Genomic DNA, 17778 nt, shown 5'->3' with positions numbered 1-17778 from the left:
AAAGAAACAAACAAATAAAACAAGCAATATTGCATCTATCAACATAAAAAAATATATGTGAAAACATTGTTACAGATGCTTATAGAACTCACTTAAAACATTTTTATCAATGACATTTAAAACCAAAATCGTTGCTGGTGAGACGTCCTAGTGTGTTTTCTTAGGCTTAGCAATAAATACAAGATTAATGTGTGTGCGCACACCCAAAACACCCACCTAGGGCATTATATACAAATATCAATTACCATATTTTATATTGCCATGTATTAGCCGAGTCCTATGGATAAGCTGATATTTAAGTTTGGTCAGGCGGGATTTAGCTCAGTTGGTTGAGCGCGTGGCTGACGTGCTTATATCGCAGGATCAAACCCTCTCGGTTGATCCATTCCAGTGATTTGTTTTCTTCTCGTTTGAACCAGTGCACCACACGTGGTCAAATGCCGTGTTATGTGCTTTCTTGTCTGTGTGAAAGTGCATATAAAGATCCCTTGCTGCTCATGAAAAAGTAGCAGGTTTTCCCTGATCAACGAGTCATTATTGCCAAATGTTTGACATCCAATAGCCGAGGATTCATTCATCAATGTGCCCTAATAGTTTCGTTAAACAAAACAAACTTTTTATTTTAATTTGGCCCTAAATATCTAAAACAAATGTATGTGCTTGTGTATACTCTTCACAAAAAGTAAGGACATTTAAAATGCAAATTTCATTACCAATGATTGGAACAGAAATCAGCTTTCAAAAATGACTGCCTATGAAAGAACGTTCATGGCTGCCCGACCTAACACCCAAACACAGCCGAAAATATGCACGTGCAACACGCAGTAGCCCCGTACAAATGGGTAGGAGTCTTTCATGATTTTGACACTTCACGCACAGGTCGGTGGATAAACCTGTTTGAGTGATTACTACTGTTAATTTTGCTAAATCTCATAATCAGTTAACCATTGTTCTTTGTCCCAGGTCAACCACATGAGTCCATGATCGATTCATCACAACCCAGGTTCTAAGAAATCGAACTCAAACAGCGACAGAGTTGAACATTAGCAGTCACCCGCAACCTTTATTGGCTTAAGCAACAAAGAATTTTACAGTGATAGTTCATTAATTGGCCATTGATTTTAGGATCCAGTGAGTACGGTAGGCCCGACAGAATTTGGTAATGTGCGACATTACCAATGGTGCTTTTTTTAAATAATATCTGCATTATTGTTGATGTTTGTATGTATTTGAAGAGTATGCACCTTTAACAGAATAAAAGAAGAGCATTTGTTTACATTCTTGTTTATACTTATTTTAATGGAAATTAGAATTACTCGCAATTCATATGACATATCATTAGATTTGCTTAGCATTAATTGAGGTATTTATTACCATATGACAATGTTATCAGTTTCCAAGTGAAAATAAGATCGAAGATTAGCAATAGAAACTCGTAACATGTATGTTATACGAAAATGGGGCCAGAGCCTCGTTCTGAAATACTTCCCGTTATAAACAACCGATTTGCAGATGACATTGATCATGCAAAGATAAAGTGCTATTTTAGCTGTGTGTTTTTAATACAGAGCTGCCAACCCCTAGCCACAAGTGTAGCATGGCCGAATGGCATAAACAGCATAAGAAAACACCAAATAACTTTGAACACAAAGATGCATTATTCATTCTGCTAGCATCACATTAGTCCTCTTGTATTTCAAGTTGAAAGAAACTGCTGTATAAACTTTCGAGACAGATTCAGTTACAAACGAGTCTCTTTTTTCCCCCAACGCAAACACTCATTGGTTAATAATGAAGACTATGTCATAGCAACCGCAAATGACTGGGTCATGCTATTTTTAGCATAGATAACACTTGTGGTCGGTTAAGGGATACGGACATACCCGAAATGTAACAAATGTTGTCAAATAAGTCGGGCGATTTGAACAGGATTATGAATGACCAGTTTTGTTCTTTTTAAAAACAGCATCGAAATCCAATAAACCCAAAATTAACTGTTGTGCAATGATGTGATCAATACTAAATTTGGTTATTTCAAGTTAAAATTAAAATTACTCTATTCCTAACTGGCATACGTTCACATGCATTTTTTCATATTCACGGCATGCAAGCATAACATAACTAAAGAACAGTTCTTTGAAGGTTTTATAGTACGCGATACTGGGGTCAGCCTAAGTAGTAGGGGGGCCTGCCGGGCCCCATGACCTACTTTCCGTGACCTTGACCTACTTTCCGTGACCTTAATGACGTCACGGACTACTGTGCCGTGTGCAACGTCCTACTGGCCCTGACCTACTTAGTCTAATCCTGACCTATTTAGCCCGACCCCGATCCGTCGTACTTAGCAACGCCCGTGCTATCCTGTCTGTAGGATCCCTTGCTACTAATGGGAAAGTGCAGGGGGGTTTTCCTCTCTAAAACTGTCAGAAGTATGTTTCACATCCAATAGCCAATGATTCATAAATCGAGTGCTCTAGTGGTGTCGTTAACCTACCACTTCTAAGGACTCTGCCCGACGCGAGGTAGTGTATTTATTTTTAGCGCCCTGAATGATGAATGGTTATCACTGTTTACATCCGGGAAGCGGTGGTATCTTGTGTTGGCAGTCTCTAAATAAAATACTCTTCGGAACTAGAAGTTACATTCTTAAAGACGTGAAATAAGAAATGATTTAAATAGGTGTAAAATAGAATTGTCGTCCCACTATGTCTCCCGCGCTAGCGCATTCACAAGATTATTATTAACTGACCTATTTCGTCACTTCATTCCGCGCTTCGCCGCTCGCACATATAATGGTTTAAATGACATATTTTGTTGATGTCTCGGTAGCTCAGTCGTTAGCGTAGTCGACTTTAGCGTGAAAGGTACGTCGTTCGTATCTCATGTGGGGAAATTATATTTTTAAAACAAAAAAACAAATTTATAGTTTGTTTTTATTTTACTTATTTACTTACTTATTTATTTGTTTATTTATTTATTATGTTACGATTTTTTTTCAAGCATCCTCTAATAACCCTGTGGGGACGGGACGTAGCTCAGTGTTCCCTTGATGTGGGTCGGTCTGGTATATATCCAGCCAATGCTCCACAACTGGACAACGGTATGTACTATCCTGTTTGTGGGATGGTGTAGGATCCCTTGCTGCTAATAAAAAAAAAAAGTAGCCCATGCAGTGGCGACAGCGGGTTTTCTCAATCAATATCCGTGTGGTCCTTAACCATATGTCTGACGCCATATAACCGTAAATAAAATGTGTTGAGTGCGTCGTTAAATAAAACATTTCTTTCTTTCTTGTATAACCAAAAATAAAATATATTGAGTAAATAAAACATTTCCTTCCTCGTAAAATAAAGATTAATTGAATACAAATATTTTGTTTTGTTTTAGTCATAGGAAAAGAAAGACATATTTGTCTCGAAGAAAGGAATGTTTGTTAAGAAGAAAGGCATATGTATTAAGGAGAAGAAAGGAATAATTGTTAAGGAGAAGAAAGGGATGTGTGTGTGTGTGTGTGTGTGTGTGTGTGTGTGTGTGTGAAAGAGAGTGAAACATCCCCAGCCCATTGCTTTGAAGAAAGAACGCGTGACTGCAACTGAACGCTCCGACCTAAACTATGATCTTTTAGCTGCATTTTAAACACATGTCGCCCTTAAGGCCTCTCGATGTACCCAGTGTGTGTCCATTTTATATATGTGTCAGTGATTTGTAATTTAGAAATAAATGAAAAACCAAAACATTGCGTTTGTTTTTTGAGTTTTTTACTCTATGACTAGATTTGTGATTGGATATTTCTACCGCTACTTTATAGTAGCAAGAGCTGTGTGTACAAGACAGAACATACCACGATCTTTGATATACCAGACATAATACACTAGTTGGCTATAGCTTAATGGGCCACCGACGGGGATCGATCCTAGATCGACCACTGTATTTACCTATTTGGTAATTAAAAAAGCCCTGTAAAAAGGCTTGTACTCTAGGGAAATACTTGTGTTTAAAATGCAGCTAAAAGATCATAGTTTAGGTCGGAGCGTTCAGTTGCAGTCACGCGTTCTTTCTTCAAAGCAATGGGCTGGGGATGTTTCACTCTCTTTCACACACACACACACACACACACACACACACACACACACACACACACACACACACACACACACACACATCCCTTTCTTCTCCTTAACAATTATTCCTTTCTTCTCCTTAATACATATGCCTTTCTTCTTAACAAACATTCCTTTCTTCGAGACAAATATGTCTTTCTTTTCCTATGACTAAAACAAAACAAAATATTTGTATTCAATTAATCTTTATTTTACGAGGAAGGAAATGTTTTATTTACTCAATATATTTTATTTATGGTTATACAAGAAAGAAAGAAATGTTTTATTTAACGACGCACTCAACACATTTTATTTACGGTTATATGGCGTCAGACATATGGTTAAGGACCACACAGATATTGATTGAGAAAACCCGCTGTCGCCACTGCATGGGCTACTTTATTTTTATATTAGCAGCAAGGGATCCTACACCATCCCACAAACAGGATAGTACATACCGTTGTCCAGTTGTGGAGCATTGGCTGGATATATACCAGACCGACCCACATCAAGGGAACACTGAGCTACGTCCCGTCCCCACAGGGTTATTAGAGGATGCTTGAACAAAAATCGTAACATAATAAATAAATAAACAAATAAATAAGTAAGTAAATAAGTAAAATAAAAACAAACTATAAATTTGTTTTTTTGTTTTAAAAAATATAATTTCCCCCACATGAGATACGAACGACGTACCTTTCACGCTAAAGTCGACTACGCTAACGACTGAGCTACCGAGACATCAACAAAATATGTCATTTAAACCATTATATGTGCGAGCGGCGAAGCGCGGAATGAAGTGACGAAATAGGTCAGTTAATAATAATCTTGTGAATGCGCTAGCGCGGGAGACATAGTGGGACGACAATTCTATTTTACACCTATTTAAATCATTTCTTATTTCACGTCTTTAAGAATGTAACTTCTAGTTCCGAAGAGTATTTTATTTAGAGACTGCCAACACAAGATACCACCGCTTCCCGGATGTAAACAGTGATAACCATTCATCATTCAGGGCGCTAAAAATAAATACACTACCTCGCGTCGGGCAGAGTCCTTAGAAGTGGTAGGTTAACGACACCACTAGAGCACTCGATTTATGAATCATTGGCTATTGGATGTGAAACATACTTCTGACAGTTTTAGAGAGGAAAACCCCCCTGCACTTTCCCATTAGTAGCAAGGGATCCTACAGACAGGATAGCACGGGCGTTGCTAAGTACGACGGATCGGGGTCGGGCTAAATAGGTCAGGATTAGACTAAGTAGGTCAGGGCCAGTAGGACGTTGCACACGGCACAGTAGTCCGTGACGTCATCAAGGTCACGGAAAGTAGGTCATGGGGCCCGGCAGGCCCCCCTACTACTAGCCTACAGTAAAACTTCATGTCTGTTATTGAATACATCTTACTGTTTTACAATGGCTCTTAATCCGCAAATTATACTTTTATATGTTGGAATAATAAAAAGAAAAAGCCAAAGAAATTAGGAATTCAGTTTTTAGTTTCTGTATTCCAAGATTAAGTCCAATTGTTGTATAATTGCCAGAAATCACCCGTTTTTCAACTGTACTCTGTAGATCTATACGTTGTGATAAAGTTGAAATGTATATGCTTGGCAAATGAAACATAATTTGTTAGTAGAAACATTGGCCAAAGACATTAATCATCCAGTTATATTTATCTGTTGCAAAAGTTATTACTGGTTTTCATTAGCGTAGCATACTGGCATTTTTCAACTGAGTGTAGCAAACGTTTACTAAGCGTAGCAAACTACGCCCAAAGCATAGCAGTTGGCAGCTCTGTTAATATGAAAATTGTCTTATAAAAGTTATAAAATATGTCAAATTAATTATATTTCTAGCTAGTTACTTCTAGCGTTATTTGCAATTTATCCAATAAAAGACAGAATAATTCTGCCGTTCCAACCATTGACGGGATCGGTGGAATTGTACAGTGTAAATGACGCAAGTTGCTGAAAATCCAGCAATAGCAGAATTATGCCAAACGTAGAATGTGGCGGGCATGTAAATAGCAATCCAGGCAATTTTTTTTAGTCTGGTCAATAGCGTCATGTAGTCTACTCATAATCACGTCATAGTATAGTCAGTTGGGTTGTTGCCAGTATTTCGTCCCATTAGGTGGGTTGGTGTAGTGTCTGACAATAAAGATTTTGAAGATGTTTTAGCATAATAAATAACAACAAGACTCATTGTAAGGCCATGAAACAAAACTTAAATTAAGTTAGAAATAATAGTAAGCAATACTCAGCACATAAAGGGGTAGGTCCCGGGTATTGTGTATTTTTATGTGACACGTTAATTACAAGTGTTTTAAGAATAGTGTGTGCACACATAGTATAAGGCATGTGGAAGTACACTGATTAGGCAAACAGATGGATATTGTCTGTATTGTTTTTGTGTGTGAAGTAAGTGTGAGTGCACTAATATTTGACCTAAACAATTTGAGATATTGTTTGTAGACTACAGTATTTTTGTAGTAAAGAGTTGTAGGATTTCTAAGTAGTACAAAATCCATTATCTGTATTTTTTTAGACTCAGGCTGTTGAGTTTGTCAATTAATTAGCGAAAGTATTGGTAGATGATTGAACTCAGTCTTCTAAGGTTATGACCTGACTTGTGAAATACATTGAGCAGAATATATTGTTAGTTATTTAGCCCTGGAATACTTTAGTGTTAGTATATATCTATTATTGATTATTTAATTACTAAAGGAGACATATACATATACATTTAACAAGTTGTTAACGTGTTAAAAATATATTTGTTATTAACAAAACGTTGATGAAGTTGAACATTTGATGGTGATCCTTTGCCTTCATTAGTAAATTGATCATTTACCACACACTCAGTTTCCCTTTGTCGTCACAGACCTACCAGTTTAAACAAATGCACTGAAACTGAATCGAATGTGACAAAACACATTGCGTCTTTTCGTTATTCAATGAAATGATTAAAAATGAATAATATTTAATTAGGTTATATTATTACGGAACAATATCAAAATCTATCTTAATTGTAGTTGTAACTCACACTAACGTGAGCGCATGCACGCAAATACAAATAACAATGACAGTTTCTAATCATACAGGAATTATTCCAAAGGTCAGTTTATTGATTGTCGTTATTGTTATTGTTTTAAGTTTAAGCAAGTTGCATAAAATACGAACAGATCAGATCTATGATGACATAACCATCCAAACATTATTGTAATAAACAATAAGTACGCGTTTATGCTTTGTAATATGATAACAAAGTAGGCTACATCATATATTTTGGAAAAATGTTCATGTTTGGGGGGTTTTCTTCACAGATGTATTTTTCTTTGATATTTATTTTAAAGAAAGAACCATATTTGCCTGTTTCTAAATCGCAACACACAGTGCGACCATTTTCCTTTCAGACTTATCTAGTGGACAGGCCTTTAGACACAGAAAATGTAGCGAATAGCACTAATCGCGTTTTGGCTAACCTGTGCATCTGCATATTGCAATAGCTACAGGTAATCCGACCGAAGACAGCAAAGTAAACACAACAATTAGTGGCGCCATAATGATTGATAACAGTTGTCCGATGTACAGAGGTACAATTTGCACTAAATGAAGAGCTTGGGACTGAATTATGTGTCCAGTGTTCAGTTTAAAGAGGTTTCTGGTTTAGAAAGTTAACTTTAATATTAAAAGATGTGTAAATGACGGGATCATGAAAAACGTCCAGTATTGGGAGAATTCCGGTTTTAAGAGGGTCCAGTCTTGAGGAGTTTCGCTGTATATGGCAGCTCAAGTAACCTACCTGTGATGCTAAGTTGCAAAGCTGGAGATGTGACAGTACACTCTCCATTGGTGGCTGAACACACTAACATTTTTCCATCGTCTTTAGAGGCATAGGTTTTGGTTAAGTTACTTGTAGTGATAAAGCCACTGCCAGGTACCCTTTCAGTTGTGCTCGTAACTCCTTGTGTTATATGTGTGTTGTCTAAAATCCACATAATGGTAGCTGCTGGGAAGGCTGGATTCGTTACACATTGCAGCACAGTTGCGACACCTGCCTCTATCATGGCTGGCTTGGTAGATATTGATACACTGGTTAGAGCAACTAAAACCAAAAAAACTTGCACTTTAATATGAAATCACCACAGAACAAAACTGAATTGAATTATTGAAAAATTCTATATTCAGACCAGTAAAACAGTTTATAGAGGTGTGGTACCCCCCCCCCCCCCCCCCCCCCCCCCCCCCCCAATATTGCATCTATTAACAGAAAACATATATGAGCCGTCACATGCGAAAACCTAGAACTTAGCATGATGTCAAAAACCAAGTAAACGCCGCTGAAAGTTTGACGTCACATGTAAACGCGGAAATAAAAGTTGACATGTTGTTTGCGTTGTTTGTTTTGAAGAATTTACAAGATGACATCTTCTTCTTTACAAGAAGATCAGTTTGAAGTAACCATACATCTTTATGTACAATATTTTTTGTTACTATTTTGCATTTTTTAGAAATAAAAACCTGATAACATTAGTCGAGATCGTTAGCGATACCATCAGTACTTTGATAAACATTTACAAAAATAGGGAGAATATGGTATGCAATTATCACAACTTTTTAATAATGTACATGAGTATACATAACATAAGTTCAGCAACTTTCTTAGAAGTTATATAATATTGATAAGTTACACCAAACATCAAATTATGATCGTATCGGGTTGCATGTGTCTACCACTTGGTTAGGCCTACCTGTTCTGTGGATTACAATCAACACCACTATTTCTACTGAAAACTAAATCATGTTTTTTATTTCCTACAAAAAAACCCATCCGTAACAATACTACATTTTTAGTTATTTATTTTACCATCGTTTGCAAACAAATTTACTGCACACACATTGCAGTACGGTAAGAACAGAAACGTTTCATTAATATACCTTTATTATACGTCATGATGTCATTACATAACCTGGTATAGAGATTAGAGATTAGATGTTGTTCCATGCGGAGGTATTGTAGAGCAATTCTCGAAAGGGTGTTTCTCCCTCCACCAATTGTTATTATTATTGTGTGTGTATGTTTATGTGTATGTGCGTGTGCGTGTGATAATTATTAAATTATTATAATATCTGTTCACTTTACTCACTTCACATCATTTGTATAGGATTTGGTTTTCTTTCCTACAGATGTATATTTTAATTTTACAAGAGCTTGAAGTACTCTTTGAGGCACATTTTGGAATTCAAAATACCAAGACTAAGAACAGAGGAAACAGAAGAAACAATATCTGTTAGATGATGAGCGGGACGTACTCCAGCGATAAAGCGCCCGCCTGACGCACGGTATGTCTGGGATCGATCTACGTCAGTGGAGCCATTGGGTTATTTCTCGTTCCAGCCAGAGCACAACGACTGGTATATCAAAGGGCGTGGTATGTGCTATCATGTCTGTGGGATGGTACATAAAAATCATCCATTGCTACTAATAGAAAAATGCAGCATGTTTCCTCTGTAAGACTATAGGTCAATATTACCAAATATTTGACATCCAATAGCCGATGTTCTCTAACTCTATAACTTTAACTATATTGGATGAATATGATAAACATAGGTCAGTAGTAATAATAATACTGAACATAGAATCAAACACTTATCTGATGATAACACCAGTGAACAGAATCAATGACACTGAACCAGATCCAATTAACAGTTTGACAGTTCTAAATAAAACAAGTTACAGAAATGATGCAGTGGATTGTCTTTTAAAAAATATTCTGAAAATCAAATTTATGACCATATTTTGAAATTGAGGGAAATAGAAAACGAACAGAAGGAAATGTACATAATATTCTCGCTGGGTAAAAATTAAAGGAGGGCGGAAACCCCCCCCCCCCCTCCATCCACCCCCCCCCCCCCAAAAAAAAAAAAAAAAAAAAAGGAAATAAGAAGAGAAAAAGAACAAAAGGTGGTGGGAAACATGGTTACTGTATAGGTTAGTCCGAGTACTCTGACGTCAGGCCTATCGTTGTGTGTTGTTTTGCAAAAAGACCTATCCCTTTTTTTAATATTATTACTTTAAGATATCTGAAAAAAATAAAGTTGATCCCATAAATTGGGATAACATGCCTGTGTTATTTTTTATTTCTTCATTGAATGAATCGATCGCATTGATATCGCCAAGTGATAAAAAGTAGTTTCGTTTTTGCAAAGGCGGTGTATATATAATTTGGCGCTCAAGAAAAATATTTTTAATGATGAACACTACCACTTCCGTTGTTTTTATAAGCGGTGATACCCCCAAAAATGAAAAGTTTTCAAAATTTTATAAAGAATTGCCAAATAAACAAATGACAGTAATTAAAAATCATCAGTTACGACCAACTACATCGAGAGTTAGTGTACACAAGGCTGTTAAAATAGTGTTACTTTTCTTTGAAGAATACATTTCAGACCCAGCACCAACCCGTGAATTTCTTCAGCTGGACCGTAAAAATTGTAACCATTACAACAAAGGGACTGTCACTCACATCTGTGATCAATTCGACAATATTATAATAAAAAAGAGCAAATGCTATTAGTCATAAGCACATTCTCAAAATATGTACATTGTTAGAAACCGATGGCTAGTGAGGGGGGACAAAAGCCCCAAAACATGATGATGATGATGATGATCAAACCCTTCCCCTACACACACCAATCATATATTATGTAAAAAAGAAAAAAATGATCTACAATTCAATACTTTCAATTTCATAAGATATGCAAGAGTTCACTAATTAATATATGGTCACCTGGAATGAATATACCTACTGATGTAATTTTATTAAAGTCCAAGTTAACAAAACGTTTCCATGTGGATTTGCCACCATTTTTCTGTAACTACTGGGGTGACTGACACTCAGAGTTCTTTCTCTAACACAGTGCATTGCAGGCATAATCATGTAAACGGTGACCAGTCACTTCAGGTCAGGTCAGGTCTTTTTTGGTTGCATATAAACATATTTTTATGCAAACTTGAAAATATTTTTAAATTTTATTATCTTTTTTTTAATTAATAATTAAACATTACGCAATAATGTCCCTTTAACAACTAATATTTACACTTTTAATACACAGGTACTTAATTCCATGTTATATGGATGTATACTCTATTCCATGTTAAAACGAAAAACACCATAAATATAAATGACATTTTTTACATGATATACAAATTACTTAAAATTATTTTTGATTCTTTCTCAGATTTTAAAACAATTTCATGTATGTTTCATAATTATTTTGTTATTGTGTCTTTATTTCATGAATTTTTGCACTGTACTTGTAGTTCTTAATTATAGTCATCTAACTATTTCCCCGTTGCATATTGATTTAATTTTAAAATTAAAAATGAAAATGTCTAAAAAATGTAAAATATGAATGTCACTTTGTGTTAACAGAGCATGCAAATCAGAAAGTTCACGTTTGCTTATTACTTTGTCATCTACAGCTGTCTTTAAACGTAAATGTATATCAGTATATAACAGCTAGCTCTGCTATCAACATCATGAACTACTTGGCTTGAAATCTCTTTTACATCAAAGTTTTCATATTGTAACAGAACAAAACCTGGGTCACCATCACTGAATTTCTCTGAATCAGATGGAGCTTTCTAGCACAGTTATGCAGCATTACACAAACCATAATAACTTTATGGATCTTAGAAGGTTCCAAATGTAATCTTTGAAGGCACACATTCAGCGCCAATTGTCCTTTCAACTGTTTTGCTTGAACTTTGTCCAGCTGTATATCGTCATTTTATATGTACTTCGGTTCACAACCAGAGTAAACAACAACTTATGTGTCATGTACAAACTGGAACAAAATGTAAAACATATGACATGTATGATAATAGGATGATCAGGTGGGACGTTTTGTGTGTGTGTGTGGGGGGGGGGGGGGTTGGGGCTTTAAGAAAAAAAAATCATCAAATCATCTGGTTCACCAAGGTAAAAAAAGAAAAGAAAATAATTTGACAGCATGTAACAATATATGTTATATGTTTAAAGAGTACCTTTCTAAAAAAAAGAATCTTTTTTTTATTTTTTTTCTTACATATTATAGGATTGGTTATGTACCTAGATATTTTACATATTATAGGATTGGTTATGTACCTAGATAGTTTTACTTTTATCAAATCTATGCTTTAATAATGGTGATAAATTGCATGTTATGTTTAGGGGTTAAACTGAAATTGAAAATTTAATTTTAATATTCTCTCTGATAACGAAGCAGCAGAGTTGGAGGGGGAATTAAAGTGTGCTGAAGCTTTATTATTTCTTAAAAATATGAAGAATGAAAAAAGTCCTGATTCTGATGGATTTCCAGCAGAATTTCTAAAATTCTTTCGGCTTGATTTGGGGCACTTTGTAGTTAGAGCCATCAATTATAGTTATAGTATTCAAGAAATATCACATGTACAAAAACTAGGCATCATAACTTGCATACCAAAAGTAAAGAAACCAAAGCAATTTTTTTAAAACTGGAGCCACTCGACCTTTTAAATTGTACTTATAAAATAGCATCTGGTTGCATTGCAAATAGGATAAAAACCACATTGGACAAAATTATTGAAAAAGGTCAAACATAATTTATAAAGGGAAGATATATAGAAGAAAATATAAGGTTGACATATGACATTATGTAATACACACAAACATATAAAATACCAGGTCAGCTATTATTAGTCGATTTTGAAAAGGCATTTGACTCCTTATCCTGGAAATTTATTCAAAAAGCTCTAGACATTTTAATTTTAAGTGTTCAATAAAAACCTGGATACAGACACTGTATACAAATTCAGTTTCAGCTGTAATCTAAAATGGACATCTATCAGAAAGTTTTAAGTTATACAGAGGCTGCAGACAAGGCAATCCGTTATCGCCCTACATTTTTGTAATATGTGCAGAACTACTTGCCATTTTAATACACAATAACAAGAATATTAAGGGAATTTATATTGATGGAGAAGAATATCTTATTTCGCAGTATGCAGATGATTCTACTTTTATTTTGGAGGGATCTCCCGAGTCACTGTACGACACACTACTATAGACTGCTTTGCAGAAATGTCAGGTTTGAAGCTAAATTATTCTAAATCAAAGACAATATGGATTGGCAGAAAAAAATCTCAAATGAAGTCTTTCTTCATACTAGATGGAAATTAGAATGGGGTTCAACTAAGTTTACTTTATTGGGAATTGACTTATCTTTAAATCTAAAAGATATGTAGTTATAGATAACTTTGAACCAAAAGTATTAGAAATGGAAAGTACATGTACAATGAAAATCTGGAGTGCACACAAATTGACGCTATTAGGCAGACTCACTGTTTTAAAAACATTAATAATACCCAAAATAATAAATTTACTAATCTCATTACTAACTCCATCTGAACAATTAGTCCAAAAGTAAAATAAAATATTTTATAGTTTTATATGGGAAAATAAACCAGAACAAATAAAACGTGAAGCTATAATTCAAGATTATCAAAATGGAGGATTAAGAATGATTAATATTTCAATCTATATAACAGCTTTAAAATCAACATGGATAACAAGACTGCTTTCAAATGATTCAAAATGGATACATCTTTTTTCACGTATTACAAATGTATCAATACATGATTTAATTATATATGGGGATCAATTTGTTAGCACGAAAATGCAAAATATAAGTAATCCTTTTTGGAAAGATGTTCTTGAATGGATGAGAAAAATTCAATGTGAAAAAATCATTGAAAGTATAGACGACATAGTTGGTGTCAATATTTGGCACACGAGTAAACTATTAAAAGATAAAAAACCTATTTTCTACAAAAAGTATGCTGAACAGGGAATTATTTTTATAAATGATTTAATTGGTGTACATGGTGGCTTTCTAACTGTCGACGAATTTATATTTGGTGAAGTATAATATAATAACACTTTGTTTAGATTATACGTTTTTAATTAAAGCAGTAAAATGTTTCATTGAAAAATATGGAAAATTAAATTGTCAAACTCTGAATTGTTTCCCTATTATAAACCAGTTTATCCACCAAAGTTGAAGCAGATTTTAAAAGAGAAACAAGGTTGCAAGGAACAATATAAACTGCTATGCAAAACATCACAAATTCCAAAATCACAATTAAAATATCAGGAAAAAGGTTCTAACTATTCATTAAGGGAATGGAAAATATATTGTAGCATACCCTTTAAATGTACCAGAGATACAACGTTGCGGTGGTTTCAGTACAGAATATTCCATCGAATACTCGCAACTAACCTTTTTTTAAATATACTATTCAACATATAGATACCAATAATAGTCAGGTCCCTTGTGTCCATAATCTGACGCTCGCCGGAATTTTTAGGAGAGTTGCCAACCTTCACATTTTTGGAAAGTTTAAACAATGCCAAAACAGAACATCCATGTTTCAGAATTTTTTAATGGACATACCTTGGTCAAATAGGTAATTTTGGGGCAAAAAGGCAATTTTCGAATTTTAGCTTTGAAAATTTACTCGTGTGAGTTTCTATGCTTAACTTCTTATGCAACAAGCATGCAACATAAAATAAACAAGCAATGGCAGTGGACTCAGTGGATCCTAATGTATTACACAAAAGTAGAGATTTGGTTAGAATACTGGTCTGGATATGATACTTTCTGCAAACAAGAGAAACTACCTAGAGTTACGTTACAGTAGTCAAAACAAGAACGGCTAAGAACCTAGCTAGCTACGAAACACAGTTATGATACACAACTGACATGAGCAGTTACGATACACAATTGACATGAGCAGTTACGATACACAATTGACATGGACAGCTACAATATACATGGGATACTTTAGAAGAGCGATTCTATTGTCATCGTTTAAACAGATGCCAAGTAATTATGCTAATTTGACAAAAGCAGGTATGGCATCACTGAATCCAATGTCATTCATCATTGCCTTCGTCATCATCACTATGGTCCTGACTTTCAATGTGCGAGTCTTCGTCATTCTCACATGAAGTGCTGCACATACAAAAATCACTGCATGTTAGGTTCTTGGCCCGGCAGGAACATCTCTGTGATTAACAGTCTGTCTTGCACTGACACCTTACCATCTCGAGAATTGCCTTTGGTGCAGGGAGAATGTCTGTGGTAGTCGGTTTGAGTTGATCACACATATCTTGTGGTATCCATTCTTCAATGGATTGAGAAATGTTTGCTGAGAAATGGCTGCTTGACCCTACACATATGCCTGGACATGTACCTAAGAGCACCAACAGTTGGTGGTAGCCTTTCGTTTTCAGCCATGTTCTTACAGAAGAGATGCCACCAAAGTTGAGGGATGCTGGAAATATTGACACCATTTGGACAATAAGCTGAGCAGACAAATCTAGCTAATGCTGTGTACAGATCCTCTTCAGTATCCATACAGAGCGTAGCAAAGGCAGCTGCCATGTCATTGGCCTTCAGATAGCACCGGAACCACTTTGCCTTACCAAGTCTAGCGAACCGCCCAGTATTATCGGCACCTGTGAAAGCATGGAAGGCTGGCAATGCCTGGGATCTCTACTCACCCAGGGCCTTCCAAATTGGTTCAATTTGGACAACACTAGATGCCATTGAGATACATGTGTGTCTTGGCAGCAGATGATAGTTTGCTATTGCAAGAACTAGGACATCTGTATCAGGTGAAAATATCGTCAGCTCAACATCTCCGTTATGTCGCCGTGATGCATCTATTGTTGCTTGATCATCAGCGTGTCGACCTCCTAAATGTTATTTGCCACAAATTGAAGACTCCTATTGCTTGACGTCCGACCAGATGCCGAGACAACTACTACCTTGGTTGAATCAAGGTTGTATTCTAGAGTTTTCTCTGCCAAATAGTCCATCAAATCAACCTTGGTTTGATCATGAGACAGCAATCTGCTCATCGTGATATGTTTGATACTGGTATCATCTTTCACCTGATACCGGACAGGTGCCTTTCCATGACGTCATTTGGCTCTGGTTGCGCTCTTGAGGGAATCAAGCTTGTATGTATTGAAAACAAGTATTACGTGTTCGAAGTCCCTGGTCAGACACAACACCCTATCATTGAAACATTCACTGAGATCCTTCACTGTCACCACCGTTGCTGGTTTCTTGGTCATTTTCTGGACAAGAACCATTGCATCTACGACTGGGAGCTTCTTACTACTGCATGTACTGCCATCGATTGCAAGATCAGTGGACACTGGTGTCATGAGTATGGCATCAAGTTCATCTTCTGGAGAAGACTGTACCTTTTTCCAAGATGTGGATAAGCTTTGACTTGTCTGTGCAAGAAAGTAAGCTACCATCTGGTGCAAACAAGGCCCTCGGTGTCACAATGAACTCAAAGTTTCCAATTGCGTCCTTTTGGTTCACATCCCTGCTGGATCTGGAGAGCACCATCAGTCTACCATACAAATCTTTGGTTTCCTTTAGATCCAGTGTCTTGTCCCTAATCTTGATTGCTAGTGTTGTATTGCCAGACTTGTACATTCTGTTCTTCTCCTTCTTCAATGGCGCCCATAGGCTGACATCGCCATTGATCCGTTCAGCAACAAACTCTTCATAGAGCTTCTGTCCTGTTTCATCAATATGCAGTATCTTCTGGAACATAAGCATGGGCGACTATATTGACGAGCTGGTTACCCTCAACTTCAAATGGATTCCCATGACTAAGTATGGCAGCATTGACTCGGTCAATTGCATTATGTTCACGCTTGACGACACTTGGAGAAAGGCCACTGTGCTCACTTATCTCACTTTCCTTGAGTCCAAATTGTCCCTTTAACTCGCAAGACAGACGTGACACTTCCAGTGCAGCCAAGAAGAATCATTGTCTGGCATTTGCATTATTTGATATACCAATCAAACCTGAGCGAACCTTCAGCAATCTGTTCAGATGCTCAACAGCGTGGTCTGCTCCGATCGATACAAATGTGAGAGTATTGTTGGTGACTGAGATATTGCCTTCTTCGAGTTCTCTCCAGGTCTCCGGATGGCTGGACTTCAACAAATAAATGTCATATATGTACCTTGGCCAGAGTCGCTTGTACTTGATTCTGTCCATGGCGAAAAATATCTTACTGAGTTCTTCACCGGCTTGAAGATGAAGGATGAAGTAGGCATTCCGTGAAGCTGCAACAAAATGCAGAATCACCTTTACTCTGTGAAGGTAGTTCATCATGGCCTTAAACATGGCATTCTTTGAGCGGCTGGTCTCCCATTCGTGAAGACTCTCTACCAAGTTCTCATCGATGATGACTTGGAGCAGGCAGTTGTCATGTACTCTACACGCTGTTTGAACTTTATTTGTTGCAACTATGCACACGTCCTTGAGATGAGGATTGTCCTTGAAGAAATCTTCGATTGCCATTTCATAGAGTGCTACATACGAGTATATGTGAGCTTGAAGAGAGCGTTTGTAATGGATGCATTTCAGAATCTGTCTGAGTTGCAGATCCATAAACATCGGCTTCCGCCCAAGCATCATCTATGCCAGAGTTCTCTATGGATGCACCCAGACCTCTCAATGCAGCCATGACGACATGCAGCTCTCCCAATCTGGGAACAATTATGCCTTTTAAGTCAGGCCGGGCATCCAGCAGCTGAACTACTTTCTCATAG

The sequence above is a fragment of the Gigantopelta aegis genome, unplaced genomic scaffold, assembly GCF_016097555.1.
Source record: "Gigantopelta aegis isolate Gae_Host unplaced genomic scaffold, Gae_host_genome ctg3384_pilon_pilon:::debris, whole genome shotgun sequence".
Classification (NCBI taxonomy): Eukaryota; Metazoa; Mollusca; class Gastropoda; order Neomphalida; family Peltospiridae; genus Gigantopelta; species Gigantopelta aegis.
Note: the sequence above shows the minus strand (reverse complement) of the source record.